Source organism: Pristiophorus japonicus, chromosome 8 (genome assembly GCF_044704955.1).
Source record: "Pristiophorus japonicus isolate sPriJap1 chromosome 8, sPriJap1.hap1, whole genome shotgun sequence".
Classification (NCBI taxonomy): Eukaryota; Metazoa; Chordata; class Chondrichthyes; family Pristiophoridae; genus Pristiophorus; species Pristiophorus japonicus.
In genome coordinates, this window is record NC_091984.1 from 68,010,450 (window position 1) to 68,030,064 (window position 19,615).

General features: G+C 43.9%; 1 protein-coding gene and 1 pseudogene across 4 annotated transcripts in view; one reads left to right on the plus strand and one right to left on the minus strand.

Moving 5' to 3' along the window:
- agbl4 (AGBL carboxypeptidase 4) overlaps positions 1 to 19,615 on the plus strand; it is a 1,656,729-nt gene that overhangs the window by 890,970 nt on the left and 746,144 nt on the right. The gene's annotated exons all lie outside the window — the stretch shown is intronic.
- Positions 13,982 to 14,219, minus strand: LOC139269927 (U2 spliceosomal RNA; annotated as a pseudogene).

Below are 19,615 nucleotides of genomic sequence, written 5' to 3' on the forward strand. Positions count from 1 at the left end.
AACCCCACTTTTTAAAAAAGGAGGGAGAGAGAAAACAGGGAATTATAGACCGGTCAGCCTGACATCGGTAGTGGGTAAAATGATGGAATCAATTATTAAGGATGTCATAGCAGTGCATTTGGAAAGAGGTGACATGATAGGTCCAAGTCAGCATGGATTTGTGAAAGGGAAATCATGCTTGACAAATCTTCTGGAATTTTTTGAGGATGTTTCCAGTAGAGTGGATAAGGGAGAACCAGTTGATGTGGTATATTTGGACTTTCAGAAGGCGTTCGACAAGGTCCCACACAAGAGATTGATGTGCAAAGTTAGAGCACATGGGATTGGGGGTAGTGTACTGACATGGATTGAGAACTGGTTGTCAGACAGGAAGCAAAGAGTAGGAGTAAATGGGTACTTTTCAGAATGGCAGGCAGTGACTAGTGGGGTACCGCAAGGTTCTGTGCTGGGGCCCCTGCTGTTTACACTGTACATTAATGATTTAGATGAGGGGATTAAATGTAGTATCTCCAAATTTGCGGATGACACTAAGTTGGGTGGCAGTGTGAGCTGCGAGGAGGATGCTGTGAGGCTGCAGAGCGACTTGGATAGGTTAGGTGAGTGGGCAAATGCATGGCAGATGAAGTATAATGTGGATAAATGTGAGGTTATCCACTTTGGTGGTAAAAACAGAGAGACAGACTATTATCTGAATGGTGACAGATTAGGAAAAGGGGAGGTGCAAAGAGACCTGGGTGTCATGGTACATCAGTCATTGAAGGTTGGCATGCAGGTGCAGCAGGCGGTTAAGAAAGCAAATGGCATGTTGGCCTTCATAGCAAGGGGATTTGAGTACAGGGGCAGGGAGGTGTTGCTACAGTTGTACAGGGCATTGGTGAGGCCACACCTGGAGTATTGTGTACAGTTTTGGTCTCCTAACCTGAGGAAGGACATTCTTGCTATTGAGGGAGTGCAGCGAAGGTTCACCAGACTGATTCCCGGGATGGCGGGACTGACCTATCAAGAAAGACTGGATCAACTGGGCTTGTATTCACTGGAGTTCAGAAGAATGAGAGGGGACCTCATAGAAACATATAAAATTCTGACGGGGTTAGACAGGTTAGATGCAGGCAGAATGTTCCCAATGTTGGGGAAGTCCAGAACCAGGGGTCACAGTCTAAGGATAAGGGGTAAGCCATTTAGGACCGAGATGCGGAGGAACTTCTTCACCCAGAGAGTGGTGAACCTGTGGAATTCTCTACCACAGAAAGTTGTTGAGGCCAATTCACTAAATATATTCAAAAAGGAGTTAGATGAGGTCCTTACTGCTAGGGGGATCAAGGGGTATGGCGAGAAAGCAGGAATGGGGTACTGAAGTTGAATGTTCAGCCATGAACTCATTGAATGGCGGTGCAGGCTAGAAGGGCCGAATGGCCTACTCCTGCACCTATTTTCTATGTTTCTATGTTTCTAAGTACAGAAAAAGTACTGGAGAAACTAATGGGACTAAAAGCCAACAAATCCCCTGGAGTTAAAAACCTACATCCTAGGGTTCTAAAAGAGGTGGCTGCATTGGTTTCCATCTTTCAAAATTCACTTGTTTCTATAATGGTCCCAGTGGATTGGAAGGTAGCAAATGTAATGCCTTCAAGAAAGGAGGGAAGAGCGGAAACGGGGAACTACAAGCCAGTTAGCCTGACATCAGTCGTCGGGAAAATGCTGGAATCCCTTGTTAAGGAAGTGGTATCAGGGCACTTAAAAAAAAAATCATAACATGGTTAGGCTAAGTCAACATGGTTTTATGAAAGAGAAATTATTATTGACAAATTTATTAGAGTTTTTTGAGGATGTAACTAGCAGGGTAGCTAAAGGGGAACCAGTGGCTGTAGTATATTTGGATTTCCAAAAAGACATTCGATAAAGGTGCCACATAAAAGGTTATTACACAAGATAAGGGCTCATGGGGTTGGAGGTAATGTATTAGCTTGGATAGAAGATTGGTTAATAGACAGAAAAGAGAGTATGGATAAACGGATCTTTTTCAGATTGGTAGGTTATAACTAATGGGGTGCTGCAAGGATCAGTGCTGGGGCCTCAGCTATTTACAATCTATATTAATGACCTAGATGAAGGGACCGAGTGTAATGTATCCAAGTTTGCTGATGACACAAAGCTAGGTGGGACAGTAAGCTGTGAGGAGAACACGAAGCGTCTGCAAAGGGATATAGATAGACTGAGTGGGCAGTGAGGTAGCAGATGGAGTATAATGTAGGGAAATGTGAGCTTATTTGGTAGGAAGAATAGAAAAACAATATTTTTTAAATGATGAAACATTTTTAAATGTTGGTGTTCAGAGAGATTTGTATATCCTTGTGCAAGAAACACATAAAGCTAGCGTGCAGGTATAATATGCAATAAGGAAGGCAAATAGCATGTTGTTCTTTATTGCAAGGCAGTTGGAGTACAAAAATAAGGAAGCCTTGCTACAATTGTACAGGACCTTGGTGAGACCACATCTGGAGTACTGTGCACAGTTTTAGTTTCCTTATCTAAGGAAAGATACACTTGCCTTGGAGGCGGTACAACGGAGGTTCACTAGATTGATTCCTGGGATGAGAGGGCTGTCTTATGATGAGATTGTGTAGAATGGGCCTATACTCTCTGGAGTTTAGAAGAATGAGAGGTGATCTCATCGACCAAAAGTTATCCAGCCTAATCCCACCTTCTAGCTCTTGGTCCGTAGCCCTGTAGGTTACGGAACTTCAAATGCCCATCCAAGTATTTTTTAAATGTGGTGAGGCTTTCTGCCTCTACCACCCTTTCAGGCAGTGAATTCCAGACCCCCACCAACCTCTGGGTGGAGAAATTTCCCCTCATATCTCCTCTAAACCTCCCCCCAATTATATCCCCTATAAATCTATGTCCCCTGGTTGTTGACCCCTCTGCCAAGGGAAACAGGTCCTTCCTATTCACTTTATCCAGGCCCTTCATAATTTTATATACCTCAATCAGGTCTCCCTTTAGCCTCCTCTGTTCCAAAGAAAACTGACCCAGCATCTCCAATTCTTCCTCAGTTAAAATTCTCCAGTCCAGGTAGCATTCTTGTAAATCTCCTCTGCACCTTTCCAGTGCAATCACATCTTTCCTGTAATGTGGTGACCAGAACTACACACAGTACTCCAGGTGCGGCCTAACCAGTGTTTTATACAGTTCAAGCATAAAGACCTTGCTCTTGTATTCCATGCCTGGACTAATAAAGGCTAGTATTCCATGTGCCTTCTTAATCACCTTATCTACCTCGTCTGCTACCTTCAGGGATCTGTGGACCTGTACTCCAAGGTCCTTTTGTTCCTCTACACTTTTCAGTGTTCTACCATTTAATGCGTATTCCCTTGCCTTGTTAGATCTCCCCAAATGCATTACCTCACACTTATCAGGATTGAATTCCATTTGCCACTGTTCTGCCCACCTGACCAGTACATTGATATCTTCCTGCAGTCTGCAGCTTTCTTCTTCATTATTATCCACACAGCCTATTTTGGTGTCATCTGCAAACTTTTAAAATCATACCTCCAAGTCATTGATATATACCACAAAAAGCAAGGGACCCAGCACCGAGCCCTGCGGAACCCCCATGGATACAGCCTTCCAGTCACAAAAACACCCAACAACCGTTACTCTTTGTTTCCTGCCTCTGAGCCAATTTTGGATCCAACTTGCCACTCTGCCCTGGATCCCATGGGCTTTTATTTTCGTGATCAAAGTGCCATGTGGAACCTTATCAAAAGCTTTGCTAAAATCCATATACACTACATCATACGTACTGTCCTCATCGACCCTCCTCTCAAAATTCAATCAAGTCAGTCAGACATGACCTTCCCTTTACAAATCCACGTTGATTATCCTTAATTAATCCATGTCTTTCCAAATAAAGATTTATCCTGTCCCTCAGGATTTTTTCCAATAATTTTCCCACAACTGAGGTTAGGCTGACTGGCCTGTAATTACTTGGTCTATCCCTTTCTCCACAAAGATACAAAATTAGCAGTCCTCCAGTCCTCTGACACCACATCTGTAGCCAAAGAGGATTGGAAAATGGTCAGAACCTTTGCTATTTCCTCTTTTGCCTCTCAACAGCCTGGGATACATTTCATCCGGGCCTAGGATTTTATCCACTTTCAAAGCTGCTAAGCCCCTTAATACTACTTCTCTCACAATGTTTATCTCATCTAATATTTCACACTCTTCCTCCCTCATTGCAAAGTCTGCATCGCCCCTCTCTTTTGTGAAAACAGATGGAAAGTATTCATTAAGAATCATACCCACGTCGTCTGCCTCCACACAGATATCCTTTATGGTCTCTGATAGGCCCCATTCTTTCTCTAGTTATCCTCTTGCTCTTAATGTATTTTTAAAACATTTTGGGTTTTCCATGATTTTACTTACCAACATTCTTTCATGCTCTCTCTTTGCTTTCCTGATATCTTTTTAATTGCACCCCTGCACTTCTTATACTGCTCTAGAGTTTCTGTAGTATTGAGTTCTCGGTATCTGTCATAAGCTTCCCTTTTTTTCTTTATCTTACCCTGTATGTCCCTTGACATCCAGGGCACTCTAGATTTGTTAGCCCCATCCTTTTTTTTAAAAAAGGAACATACTTGCTCTGTACCCACCGGATCTCCTCCTTGAATGTCTCCCACTGCTCTGACACTGATTTACCATCAAGTAGCCATTTCCAGTCCACTTTGGCCAAATCCCATCTCAGCTCAGCAAAATTGGCTTTACCCCAATTGAGAATTTTTATTCCTGGTCCACCTTTGTCCTTTTCCATAACTACCCTAAATCGTACTGAATTATGATCACTGGCACCAAAATGCTCTCCCACTGACACCCCTTCCACCTACCCCTCTTCATTCCCCAAAACTAAGTCCAGAACCGCCCCCCTCCCTTGTTGGACCTGTAACGTACTGGTTAAAGAAGTTCTCCTGAATGCATTTGAGGAATTCTGCACCCGCTGTACCATTCACACTGCTTTTTTTAAACCAGTTAATATTAGGGTAGTTGAAATCCCCCACTATTTTCACTGGCAGTAACCCGGAGATTACTACCTTTTAAGGTCCTGCTTTTTAATCTCTCTCCTATCTCCCTAAACTCTGCTTGCAGCACCTCATCTCTCTTTCTCTCTGTCATTTGCCCCGATATGGACCACGACCTATGGCTGTTCATCCTCTCCCCCCAGAATATCTTGCAGCCGCTCGGTGACATCCTTGACCCTGGCACCAGGAAGGCAACATACCATCCTGGAGTCAGGTCCGTGGCTGCAGAAATGCCTGTCTGCTCCCCTGACTATTGAATCCCTTACCACTATTGCTCTTCCATTCTCCTTCCTTCCTCCCTGTGCAGCTGAGCCACCTGTGATGCCGTAGACTTGGCTCTGGCCGCACTCCCCAGAGGCACCAGTACTCAGAACAGAATACTGGTTGGCGAGCGAGATGGACTCAGGGGACTTCTGCACTACCTGCCTAGTTTTCCTCTTCTGTCTGGTGGTCGACCATTACTTCTCTGGCTGCAAGGTGACCACCTCGAGAAACGTGCTATCCACGAAATTCTCAGTCTCACGGATGCACCACAGTGACTCCAGCCATCGCTCAAGCTCCGAAACGCAGAGCTCAAGTTGCTGAACTGGTGACATGGTGACACTTCCTGCACACGTGGTCGTCCAGGACTTCCCACGTGGCACAGGATGCGCACTCCATGGGACTGAGCTGCCCTGCCAGGCCCAGCAGAAATAAACTTTAAAACAGTAAAACACACTCAGCAATCCTCTATTTTATAAGCTATGAAATACTTAGCAGAAAAGAACTTTTAAAAACTCAAAAAAATATATATTTTATTTAATTGATGAGGTTAAGATTAGAAATATCATTTGTCTATGTTTCCTTTTTAAGTCGAGGTTCTTAAATTACACCACTGCCCAAGGTTGAAAAAAAGAGAAATAGAGAAATACTTACCAACCAGCCAATCATTTGCCTGCTTTCCTGTGATGTCACACTTTGATTTTGTCCTCCTCTTCGCTAGCGCTGCTTCCAGCTCCGAGTAGCTCTGAGCCTCGCTCCTTTATCCTCCCATCACTGGGCTGTAGTGTTCTCGGGCCTCGGGCGCTACTCCTTTATCCTCCCACTGCTGGGCTGCAATCTATGGCATGGCACCAGAATTGCAGGCAATGAATCTCAGCTGTCTCCTAATTTTGCTTAAAAGTCTATCTACTTAGGTTATATATTTCTTTTAGTGTAGTATCCCATTATTTCTATTTAATATTTATTTATTTATTTATTTATTTATTTATTTATTTATGTATACCGGATTTTTATTTAATGCAATTCAGATCCCTTTAATGTTGGTTACCTCTTCTTAGTTAATTTTAATTTTATCCTCTTGGCTCTAATTAATTACTCTAATTATTTATATATTTACTGTTGATCCTTGACTTACATTATTTAGCACCTCCTTTCCCTCTGCACCAAATTCCAACTCTCACCACTCTGCTTAGCAGATTCACCCAACTCAGTCTTCACCCAGTTCGGTCCTAACAGCTCTGCATTAGCAGATATCCCTCGAATATATACCTTTTAGAAACACACTAGTTACAACTGGTCAGTCAACTGTCAGCCACAATAATTCACACCTAGTCAGGGAACCACTTACAGATGATTGCCATTGTTAACAGTTAACTGTCACTGAGTTGTAGTTTTAAAATTAGAAAATTAGATTAAAGTTCAGTTTGATAACAATGCACTATCTACACAACTCACACACTGCTTACCAGTGAATTCGCACTCTCACCTAATTCCCGTCTCCTCTCTGTTTAGCAAGCCAGTCCATTTAGCAGATTCACCCAACTCCGTCTTCACCAAGTTCTATGCTCTGAGTTCTCTGTGAAATTGGTGATAGCTCCATCCATTTTTCATCCCATTGATTTTGCGACTGATTGTTTGTTTGATGACTATAGATGGGTGCAGGAAAATGACTACGTATTGAAATCATGACATCATTCATTTCAGTATTTTAATACCTGTGTATTCAATTACTTCCACCCATTTAATGCTGCGACCTTTAACCATCTGTATAATCTAGGTGTTCAGGGTTACTAGGTGCTATGTTCAAAAACCATTTTGAGACCAGTAGCAAGCATGTCACATCATTGCTGAAACTGTTCTCTTTCAAAAAAAAAATTCCGATGCCATAACATTTTTGAAGTATCATTGTGGCAATTATCAGATACTCTATTTTTTTCATGTTATGTCTCGATGACCAGAACTGGATACGATACCTATAGCATGATCTTAGCCAAAGAACTGTACATGCCCACTCTGATCTCTCCATCCTCAGCCTCCTACACTGTTCCAATGAAGCTCAATGGAAGCTCGAGGAACAGCACCTCCTATTTTGATTAGGCACTTTACAGCCTTCTGGATTCAATATTGAGTTCAACAATTTCAGATCATAACCACTGCTCTCATTTTTTCAAACAGCAGTTGCTGGTAATGATTCTGCTTTTGTCATTTCCACCTCCTCTTGACCCATCTTTTGTTTCTTTTATTGTCTCATTAACATGCCCTTTGTCATTTAATCACTCCTGCCTTCCACCCTATCGCAGACCTTCCCTTTTGTTCATTACTCCCCTCCCCATTTCCCTGCCTCTGTATATGTTTAAAACCTCTTGCATCTCTAACCTTTTCCAGTTCCGATGAAAGGTCATCGACCTGAAACATTAACTCCTGTTTCTCTCTCCACAAATGCTGCATGATTTGCTCTGAGTTTTCTGCTTTTACTTCAGATTTCCAGCTGTCGCTATATTTTGCTTTTGACTACAGTCTAAGTAGCAGTATTTTAAATTTTTGGTTATATAGTTAAGCATTCTGTTTGTTTGTTTCGCTGATGGTTGTACATGTTAAATACCCTGCTAATACCCTGAGGTCTATTTCAACTTCAGTTTTATTCATTTGGAAACCATTCATGGAGTTTTTATTGTGACCAAATGGAGGATTTTTGTCAATAGCTTCTGGGTTTCTTTTCTGTACTGCATCTCAGCTTATAAACAGATTTCTTAAAGAAAAATACCACCCTCAAATTGGCTCCTACAACTGCATGCTAGGAAATTATATTTTATTCTTATGACTTTGCATGAAGTATTTCCGAAAGTCTAGCCAATACTGTTGATTACTAACATACATGAAAATCTGGAAACATAATCACCCAAGTGTAGAGTTAATTATTGTGTATCATTGGGCTATTCAGCCGTAATGTAATCGGATGTCAGACACCAAATGTGACTATCGGCAAACCTTTATTTGTGTGGCATAGAGTTTGGTGTATAACATTTGAATGGAATCGTCTCATCTCTCAGACTGAATTCTCAATGGCAAGACTATATTTCTAAGAATCTAATGGATATAAGAATCAGATAGTTTTGATCAGGAGTTAATTAAAGTTCTGACCTACCCCCAACAGACACAGAGGCAAGATGTGACTACATAGGTAGGACCACTAATATAATTACAAGAAATACTATAGCCAGCAGGAATTGAGTGGCTATTTATTTTCTGAGAAATGCCTTTTCCTAATATTCCTCTTCCCTTTGTGTCCTGGTGCTAGTCATGTGAAGCACACCTGGATTGTGCTGCACCTGAGCTGGCCTGAACCTGACCGGATTTACTTAAACTGGTTTAAAACCGCTCCGTTTTTTTGAACCAACTTCAACAACGTGCTGTAACTGCTTGCTGTTATAACATAGAAACATAGTAAATAGGTGCAGGAGTAGGCCATTCGGCCCTTCGAGCCTGCACCACCATTCAATAAGATCATGGCTGATCATTCACCTCAGTACCCCTTTCCTGCTTTCTCTCCATACCCCTTGATCCCTTTAGCCGTAAGGGCCATATCTAACTCTCTCTTGAATCTATCCAATGAACTGGCATCAACAACTCTCTGTGGTAGGGAATTCCACAGGTTAACAACTCTCTGAGTGAAGAAGCTTCTCCTCATCTCAGTCCTAAATGGCTTACCCCTTATCCTTAGACTATATCTTCTGGTTCTGGACTTCGCCAACATCGGGAACATTCTTCCTGCATCTAACCTGTCCAGTCCCGTCAGAATTTTATATGTTTCTATGAGATCGCCTCTCATCCTTCTAAACTCCAGTGAATACAGGCCCAGTCGATCCTGTCTCTCCTCATATGTCAGTCCTGCCATCCCGGGAATCAGTCTGGTGAACCTTCGCTGCACTCCCTCAATAGCAAGAACGTCCTTCCTCAAATTAAGGGACCAAAACTGAACACAATATTCCAGGTGAGGCCTCACCAAGGCTCTGTACAACTGCAGTAAAACCTCCTATACTCAAATCCCCAAGCTGTGAAGGCCAACATACCATTTGCCTTCTTCATCGCCTGCTGAACCTGCATGCCAACTTTCAATGACTGATGTACCATGACACTCGGGTCTCGCTGCACCTCCCCATTTCCTAATCTGCCGCCATTCAGATAATATTCTGCCTTTGTGTTTTTGCCACCAAAGTGGATAACCTCACATTTATCCACATTGTACTGCATCTGCCACACGTTTGCCCACTCACCTAACCTGTCCAAGTCACCCTGCAGCCTTTTACCGTCCTCCTCACAGCTCACACTGCCACCCAGCTTAGTGTCATCTGCAGACTTGGAGATATTACACTCAATTCCCTCATCCAAATCATTAATGTATATTGTAAATAGCAGGGGTCCCAGCACTGAGCCCTGCAGTACTCCATTAGTCACTGCCTGCCATTCTGAAAAGGACCCATTTATCCCGACTCTCTGCTTCCTGTCTGCCAATCAGTTCTCTATCCATGTCAGTACATTACCCCCAATACCATGTGCTTTAATTTTGCACTCCAATCTCTTGTGTGAGATCTTGTCAAAAGCCTTTCGAAAGTCCAATACACCACATCCACTGGTTCTCCCTTGTCCACTCTACCAGTTACATCCTCAAAAAATTCTAGAAGATTTGTCAAGCAGGATTTCCCTTTCATAAATCCATGCTGGATGACATAATCTGGTCTGGCATGATCAAAATTCATGACCTTCTGAAGTAGTACAAGTTCATGGTTGAAATCGTACATGTAACACCAGAGACAATTATGGATCTACATTCTCCCTCAGTAGGCTTTTGCAAATAACTTTGCTCACAAGGTTCCACTTCAGTTCATAGGAAATATGGTACTTCTAGAAGATGACTATTGTGTTGGGCATGAGAGAAAAGGTATCTGGAGAAAGGGTAATTGTAAGGTTTACGCAGCCCATTTTAAAATTATTTTTGTGCAATTTATATTCATTCTTTGATCAGTTCTGTTGATAGGCATCTATTAAAATTTGGTTTTAAGGGAAACAAATACTGTCTTTGAGTTTGAAATCATGACGAAGGTCCCGAAGAGAAAAAATTTGTCTATCAATTTTTTGGACCTGTGAAAATGTTCTGTAACTTTACATGGTATAGGGCTCAATTTTTCTCTTTGCTGATTTTTGGTGTCCAGGAGGATGAACGGCCGATTTTTTTTTGTGCTCGAGTGCGGCAAAAAAAATCCAACTTTCGCCAAAGTAAAATTTAATTTTGCCGCTGTGGTACCTGAAGTTCAGTCTGGGGGTGGAGCTTCAAGTGTGCGCCAAAAAGTCTCTGAGCATGCACCGAGGGGGAAAAAAATCACTTTTTTTCATGTGACGGGTGTGTTTGGTCATCCACAGTAAACTTCCTGGTCTGGATCAAGAGCTTGTGAGAACCCATTCAGATCGGAGCTGGATCTGGACATTTAAATTTTAGCTGCAAAAGATGGATCCAAGGGAAAGGGGAAAGAGAAGGGGAAGGGGGAACAGCCAAGAGATTTCTAGCAGAAGAAATTGAGCCCCTGGTAGACATAATTGAGAGGAGATGGGATGTGCTTGAGGACAAAGGGAGAATAGGACAAAAGAAACTGAAACCCTCTCTACTAGCAAAACTTTGGGAACAAGTTGCAGAAGAGTTCAGTGCAGTGGCCATGACCCCGAGAAGCGGCATGCAGGTCAAAAAGAAGTGGCAGGACCTTGGCCAAGAAGTTACTGTAAGTAATATTTTTATTTATGTACTACAATTATATTTCTAAATGTGACTAATATCTGTGTATGTGTGGCCACCATAGCAGAAGGACCCTCTCTTAAAAAGTTCTATTTTCATCTTTACAGAGCAAGGTGTCACAGATCAACCGAGAAAGGTCAAAAGCTGGAGGAGGTGCGCCAAGTAAGCTGCAACCAACAGCTGTGGAACAGAGGATCGCTGATGATTAAATCTCGCAAGAGAAGATCAACCAATGTGGATGCTGGGCCCAGGTTACCGAGAGAGGGTAAGCCCTGCAAATTGCACAGTCTGGGTTGGCATCATGGTCTTTGAAAAGAACCTGTGCTGTGTGACCCGTGTACTCATGTTACTTTGCCCCCCTCCCCTGCTGCTAACCAAACATCTGCTCTTATGTTTTGTAGATGTTGCGCATCATGAAGAGACAGAAGCTGAAGCAGAAGTAGAAGCAGAGCATGATCAGGAAGCTGTCAGTCCAGATATTCGTCAACAACATCAGAACGAGGATGAGCTGGAGAATGAAGGGCAGCAGGAAGACCCCAATACTGAGATGTTTACAATGGAATTGGAGCTGGTGAACACCCCGAGGGTGCCAAGCCCTTTGCTGAGCGATTCAACATTTCATGGTGTACAGTCTGAGGCTGCGGGTCCCAGTGGGTTGCAGCAAACCACACTTGGGAGATGGCTGAGGAGGGTGGGAAGGAGAGGTCAACCTGAAATGCAGGATGCAAGGGACATAGGACAGCTCATGGGAATGAGTGGGGAGAGCAATGAGCTAACGAGATCACTCCTGGACACCATGGGTGGGATGAGGGTAGAATTAGCGGGACTGTCAATAGAAGTAGCAACACTGTCTAGAGGAATGGGAGCACTGTTGCGACAGATGAGGGAGGGGATGTCGGAGATTAGGGAGGGAATGTCGGAGATAGCTGCTGTAATAAGTGGACACACCCAGGCTGTCATTGCCCAACAGCAATTGCAGCGTCAACTGCTGACACTCACTTTCCAATCCCGAGACCAACCTCAGGTAGTGTGCTGCAGGTTGATCCACAGGCTGAAGAAGAGTCCACAATGCTGTCTGCTAGGTCTGTCCCTGTCCAACCCCACCAACAACAAATGCACCTTCGCACAGAAAACAGGAAAAACCCTGGGGTCGGGGGGAGGAAGCAGAAGTCTGCAACAGCGGGCACAGATAGGGCTAGAGGCAACAATAGGGGCAAAAGAGGCACACAGCGCTAAGGTCTTTGATAAAGGGGAGGGGAGATGGTTGCAGCAAGAGTTTGTTTGTTTGTTGCCGCTATTTGTTGTTTTCTTTATTGAAAAATTTAAAGTTTGATACAAAATGTTTTATTTAAATTAAATACAACTGTGCAAATGTTAAATAAACCTAATTATTTTTTAAATTTATCCAAAATCCTGCACATTATTTTTTGAATTAAAGCAACATAAACCAACACAACATTACGTATATTATTATGTACATTATTTTTTTCAGACTAACAGATGCAAAGAGTCAACACTGTTGAGCCGTTTAGCCTTCAGGCAGCAAAGTGATCACGGATTAGCCGCTGACACAAGTCTCCAGCTATGGCTATAGGTGCACGAGGCCACCTCTTCTGCCGTCGTCCTGTGGGTTCAGGTGGTGGCATGGGTTCGTCCTCCTCCTGCTGCTGGTTCTCCTCCTCCTGCTGCTCCTCCTCCTCATCGTTGTCAGCTTCCTACTCCTCCTCCTCCCCCCCGCCCCCCCCCCCCCACCCCCGCTTTCTCCCTTCAGGAGGATCTTCAGTGCCCAGTACCTGTCCCCTCATGATGGCCAAGTTGTGCAGCATGCAGCACATGACAGTGAACTGACCGATGTGGTGAGGGGAGTATTGCAGGTAGCCCCCAGAGTGGTCCAGGCATCGGAAACGCTGCTTCAGTATACCAATTGACTGCTCTATGATGCTCCATGTCGTTATGTGCGACATGTTGTACCGACGCTCTGGCTCAGTGCGCGGATTGTGTAGGGGGTTCATAAGCCAGGTGGCGAGCCTGTACCCTTTGTCCCCGAGCAACCAGCTGTGCCCTTCTGGCAGCTCCTAAAACATGGTAGATATAACGCGCTCACATGGGTATTTGGCATCCACTGACATGATCCGATGCATATCGTTGCAGACGAGCTGGACATTTAGGGAGTGGAACCCTTTCCTGTTGCGATAAACCTCCAAAGGTGCTCTCAAGGTGATGTGCATACAATTGCGCACTCTCTACCTTTGGGAAGCCAGCAATACTGGAGAACCCCACAGCCCTGTCTCACATTGCCTGCGTGGTTATAGGGAAATTGATGAACTGGTCCTTTTTGGTATACAGTGTCGAATGCAACAATGTGTGGTATGCTGCGAGATGCAGCATATGTCCCCAGTTGCTGCTTGAAATAAGCCAGAAGCATAGAAGGCAAGTGCTGCAGGGACCTTCACTTCCACAGGTAGGGCAGTCCTCCTGCCACTTCTTGGCTGTATGTCTGCCCTGATTAGCTGGCAGATCTCAATGATGACCTCTTTTCTAAATTGCAGCCTGTGAATGTAGTCCGCCTCACTCGGGTGTAGGTATGAGTGCCTGTCCCTGTAGATTCGATCAGGGTATGGCCTTCTCCCCATTAATGCCTGAGCGATCTGGTTTCTGCGATGATGGTGTCGTATTATCCGTCGCCTCCGCATAGCATGCATGCAAATCGACCTTATTACATGAGGCATAGTAATATTTTTTTTTTTTTTAATTTTTCATTGCCAATCTTTCCAATTCTTTGTCAAATCACAAACGCCAGAGGTCACCTTGCACACATCAAGGATCACTCTGCACCAATGCTCTTAGCCAAAAGGCCTAGAGCCACTGCACCATTCCTGGAAGTACTGCAATACCAGGTTCGTGCCATGGAGGTGGATGGGTCAGGCCCCCCACCCACCTCCGTGGAGGTGGATGGGTCAATCCACCCCACCCACCTCCTATTTCCAAAAAGCATAGGAGAACCACCTTCCTGATCCAGGGAGAACCACTTTGGGGTCATGGTTACTCCCCTGTCAGGTCAGTTACACATGTTCTTAGCCAAAAGGCCGAGAAGCGATGGTAATAGTTGCACCATAATTCTTATCATTAATTTTTTTAATTGTTATTGTGAGCCAGTACTTACTGAAGCACTCACACCTTTGGTGGGTGACGCCCTAGTAGAACGGACCATACCCTGGTCTGCGTATGTGCAACACTAAGCTCTGTCTCTATGGAGACGCGAAGCACAGTGATTTATAGCACTTTAATTATAGCTTTTGCCGAAATGCATATGTTTGCTGCTGTGCCGTCTCTGATGCACAGTTCGGAGTGCATGCCGGCAGGATCGCTCCATTGGCCGGATAGAAATACAGGAGCTCGGCACTTGGATTCCACCTGCTCCCCCAGGCTTCTTTCCAAGCTGAGCCTGGGATGGCGGGGGGGGGGGCGTGTGGAATCCAAGTGGCGATCTCCTGTGCTTGTGTCCAGCCGAGGGAGCGATCCTGCCGCCGGCCGGCCGGCACTCCTCCGACTCATGCCTGGAGCCCCGTGAGCAAAGATTCTGTGGTGGGTGGAGTCGCAATTTGCCCATTCTCAAAAACATTCTGCGGAAAAATTAACTTTCCGAGTTATTTTCTGAGTTCTCTCTGCAAAAATCAGCATGAATTTGTGTTTTAGATTGTCGTCTTCCCTTGCTCCAAAAACTCAGAAATATACTCAGCGCCGATTTCCTTAACATAGGGTTTTTCTCATCAGTACTTAAGACAACTGTGCGCTGCCTTGAAAAAAATTGGTGTTGGCGAAAATCAGTTAAACGGTCGTAAACGGAAATCAGTTTTCAACCAGATCTGGTGTACAATAAATCCGCCGCTGACATTCGCCGCTGGCATACAAACTTTGAGGAAAGTTGCAAAATCAAGATTACTCAAAAAAAAAAACAGCCGACGCCATAAAAACGGCACCCAATGGTGGCAAAAATAAAGCCCTAAAACTGTAGACAATACTCCAGGTGTGGTCTCACTCGGGTCCTATATGATTGCAGTAAGACGTCTTTATTCTTGTACTCAGATCCTCTTGTGATAAAGGCCAACATACCACTTGCTTTCTTAATTGCTTGCTGTACCTACATATTAACTTTCAGTGATTCATGTACAAGGACACCCAGGTCCCTCTGAACACCAATATTTCCCAATCTCTCACCATTAAAAAAAATACTCTTTTTTTTTTATTTACCAAATTGGAAAACTACATTTCTCACATTATATGATGTTTGCCATGTTCTTACCCACTCACTTAGCCTGTGTATTTCCCCTTGAAGCCTCTTTGCATTCTCCTCACAACTTACATTCCCACCTAGCTTTGTATCATCAACAAACTTGGATCTATTACGTTTGGTCCCCTCATCCAAATAATTGACATATATTGTGAATAGCTGAGGCCCAAACACTGACCCTTGCAGTACTCCACTTGTTACAGCCCAGCAATCCGAAAATGACCCGTTTATTCCTATTCTCTGTTTTCTGTCCATTAGCCAATCCTCAATCCATGCAAGTATAGTATTCCCAATCCCCTGAGCCCTAATTTTGTTTAATAACCGTGTATAGCACCTTATCGAATGCCTTCTGAAAATCCAAATACACCACATCCACTTGTTCCCCATTATCTGATCTGCTAGTTACAATTTCAAAAAGCTCTAACAGATTTGTCAAACATGATTTCCCTTTTATAAATCTGTGTTGACTCTGCCCAATCTTATTATTCTTCTCTAAGTTCCCTGTTACCACATCCTTAATAATAGATTTCTAGCATTTTCCCTACTACTGATGTCAGGCCAACTGATCTGTGGATCCCCGTTTTCTCTCTCTCCTTTCTTAAATAGCGGGCTTACATTTGCTACCTTCCAATCCCGTGAATTATTATAGAATCTATGGAATTTTGGAATATGACAATCAATGCATCCACTATTTATATCGCCACCTCTTTCAAAACCATCGGATGTAGGTCATCAGGTCCAGGGGATTTATCAGCTTTCAGTCCCAGTAATTTCTCCCTTACCATTTTTTTACTAATACTAATTTCTTTCAGTTCCTCATTCTCGGTTATCCACTATTTCCGGCAAGTTTTTTGTGTCTTCTTCCGTTAAGACGGACAGAAAGTATTTAGTTAATTTCACTGACATTTCCTTATTCCCCACTATAATTTCCCATATCTCAGCCTGTAAGGAACCCATATTTACTTTCGCTAATCTTTTCCTTTTTACATATCTGTCGAAGTTTTTACAGTCTGTTTTTATGTCTCTCTCTAGTTTACACTCATATTCTATTTTCCCTTTCTTCATCAATTTCTTGGTCCTCCTTTGCTGAATTCTAAAATTCTCCCAATCCTCAGGCTTACTACTCTTTTTGGCAACATTATATAGGCCTCTTGCTTTGATCTAATACTGTTTTTAACTTCTCTTGATAGCCACGGTTGGACCACTTTTCCTGTGGGGTTTTTGTGCCTTAAATGAATGTAGATTTATTGTAAATTATGTATTAATGATTTAACTGCTATCCATTGTTTGTCTACCATCATACCTTTTAATGTAGTTTCTCAATCTACCTTGGCCAACTCACCTCTCACACCTATCTTCAGATTTAAGACCCTTGTTTCGGATTCAGCTAAATAATTTTTAAATTCAATATATCATATTATGGTCACTCTTCCCTAAAAGCCCCTTTACTACAAGCTTATTAATCAACCTTTTCTCATTGCACAATACTAGATCTAAAATAACCGGTTCCCTAGTTGGTTCCTCAACATACTGATCTAAAAAGCTATCTTGTATACATTCCATGAATTTGTCCTCTACACTATTATTGCTAATTTGGTTTGCCTAATCTATATGTAGATTAAAGTCCCCCATGATTACTGTATTATGCTTAATACATGAATTTTTAATTTCCTGATTTATACTCTGCCCTACAATACAGCTACTGTTTGGGGGCCTATAAACAATTCTCACCTATGTTTTCTGCCCCTTGCTGTTTCTTAGCTCCACCCAAGCTGATTTTATTTCTTGATTTTCGGAGCTAAGATCCTTTGGGCTTCTCTTTCCACTTCACATCGCCCAAATATAGCCAATCTAAAAAGTGGAAACTAGGCCAGAAATATCGCCGGAAAAATAGGCCCCCAAGTTTCAGCTCACTTCGCCGAACTGATCGCCCACACAAGGCCCACCCCAACTTTTTGGCACATCACCGGCACAAGGCCGGGCTGATGTAAGGCCGAAAACATCGCTGAGAAATAATTCCTTTTCCCAGGCCTTACAGAAGGGAATGGGCAACGGGCGCCATTTTGAAGGTCAGAGAAAGTGGGGAGACAGCCAAAAAGACATGTTAGATGTTTGTGAGTGATTTATGGGTCCTGCATAGATAGATCTGCTCAGATTTTTAAATATTCTTAATAGTATTTCAGTGGATTAGGCATTTTTTATGGAATACATTATAGAGTAGTTTATAGATTGAAAATAATTATTGATCATGATGGGGCCTATGCTTTCTGCACCATTACTTGTAATTGCTCACAAGCTGGTTTCTGAAAGGATCAATCGAAGAGGTGGCAGAGAAATACAGAGACAGAGGAGGCGAGCGTACAGCCAACGAAGGTACAAAGAAACACAATCTTACCTCAACTTGACAGAAAACGCGTGTCTAAGGAGGCTACGCTTCCGGAAAGAGGTCATCGATGAGATCTGCCACTCATCAAGGGGGATCCTTAACCTTCCAGCACCATCAGAACTGCACTGTCCGTTGAGGTTAAGGTTACTGCTGCCCAAGCCTTCTACGCTTCTGGATCTTTTCAGGCTTCAGCTGGCGACATCTGTCATATCTCTCAGCACGCCACACACTGCTGCATTCAACAGGTGACTGAAGCCCTTTACGCTCACAGGATGTACTTTATAAGCTTCCCTATGACCAGGGAGGCACAGACCGGGAGGGCTTTGGGTTTCTCGAGAATAGCAGACTTCCCCAAGGTGCAGGGAGCAATAGACTGCACGCACATTGCCCTGAAAGCCCCCTTAAAGAACGCGAGGTGTTTCGTAACAGAAAGGGGTTCCACTCCCTAAATGTGCAGCTTGTTGTCGACCACAAGCAAATAATCATGACAGTAAATGTTACATTTCCTGGCAGCATCCATGATGCGCACATTCTACGTGCAAGTGCTATCCCTGACCTGATTGTCAATCAGCCTGACGATCACGGTTGGATGCTGGGGGATAAGGGATATGGCCTTGCCAGTTGGCTGATGACCCCTCTGCATAATCCTGTCAGTGAAGCAGAGAAGCGTTACAATGAAAACCACATAGCGACATGCAACATTGTCGAAAAGACAATTGGAGTCCTAAAGCAGCGTTTCAGATGCCTGGACCATTCTGGTGGCAGCCTACAGTACCACCCTGACGAGGTCGCTGAGTTTATTGTGGTGTGTTGTGTAATGTCCTTACACACTACTGTAAATTCACACGAGGCACATTCTGCAGACAAGGTCACTCTGTGACCTGAGCTTTTATTCACAGGACCAAGAATTGATGACCCTGCATGGGACCTCCCTTTATGTACCTGGATGACCAGGTGAGGAATGTCTCCAAGAAGTTCACCCCTGTGGTCAAGGTGTGCATTTCTTAGGTGTATACAGTATGCAGTGTTGTTATGAAAGTTACAGTTACATGAAGGTTACATACATGACATCACCACCACCCCCACCCCCCAACATCTTATGGGGTCAAAGATTAAGTCTTTCAGGCAGTCGACGTTCTCTCGTGGAGCGCCGCAGTTGGGGCTTTAGTTGTTGAGCCTTGGCATGCGGCTCTGTCACCTGTGGTGATTCCGGCTTGTCCGGGCTGGCCGCAGGGACTGTGCATGCTGCTGAATGTTCTTGTTGCTCGTTCACTGGCAGTGGTGTGGGCAACATCTCATGGTCTTCCTCAGGTTCCTCAGTGTCCATGCTGAACCTTTTTTTTACTTGGTCCAGATGCTTGCGGCATATCTGTCCATTGTTAAGTCTGACCACTGTGACCCTATTCCCCTCTTTGCCAATTACGTACCCTCAAGCCACTTGGGCCCCAAAGCGTGATTAAGAACAAATATAGGGTCATCGATTTCTATACATCTCCCCTTTGAGTTACGGTCATGGCACTCATTTTGGGACTGGCGCTTGCACTCAACAATGTCTGACAGGACAGGATGAATGAGGGAGAACCAAGTTTTAAGTGTACGTTTCATGAGTAGTTCCATGGGCGGGATTCCCGTGAGCAAATGCGGTCGGGACCTATAGGCCAGCAGGAGGCGCGATAAGCGGCATTGAAGGGAGGGTCCTTGAATCCGGAGCATACCCTGATTTATGATTTGGACCGCACGTTCCGCTTGGCCATTGGAAGCCAGCTTGAACGGTGCTGTCCTGACATGTTTGATGCCATTACCCGACATGAACTCCT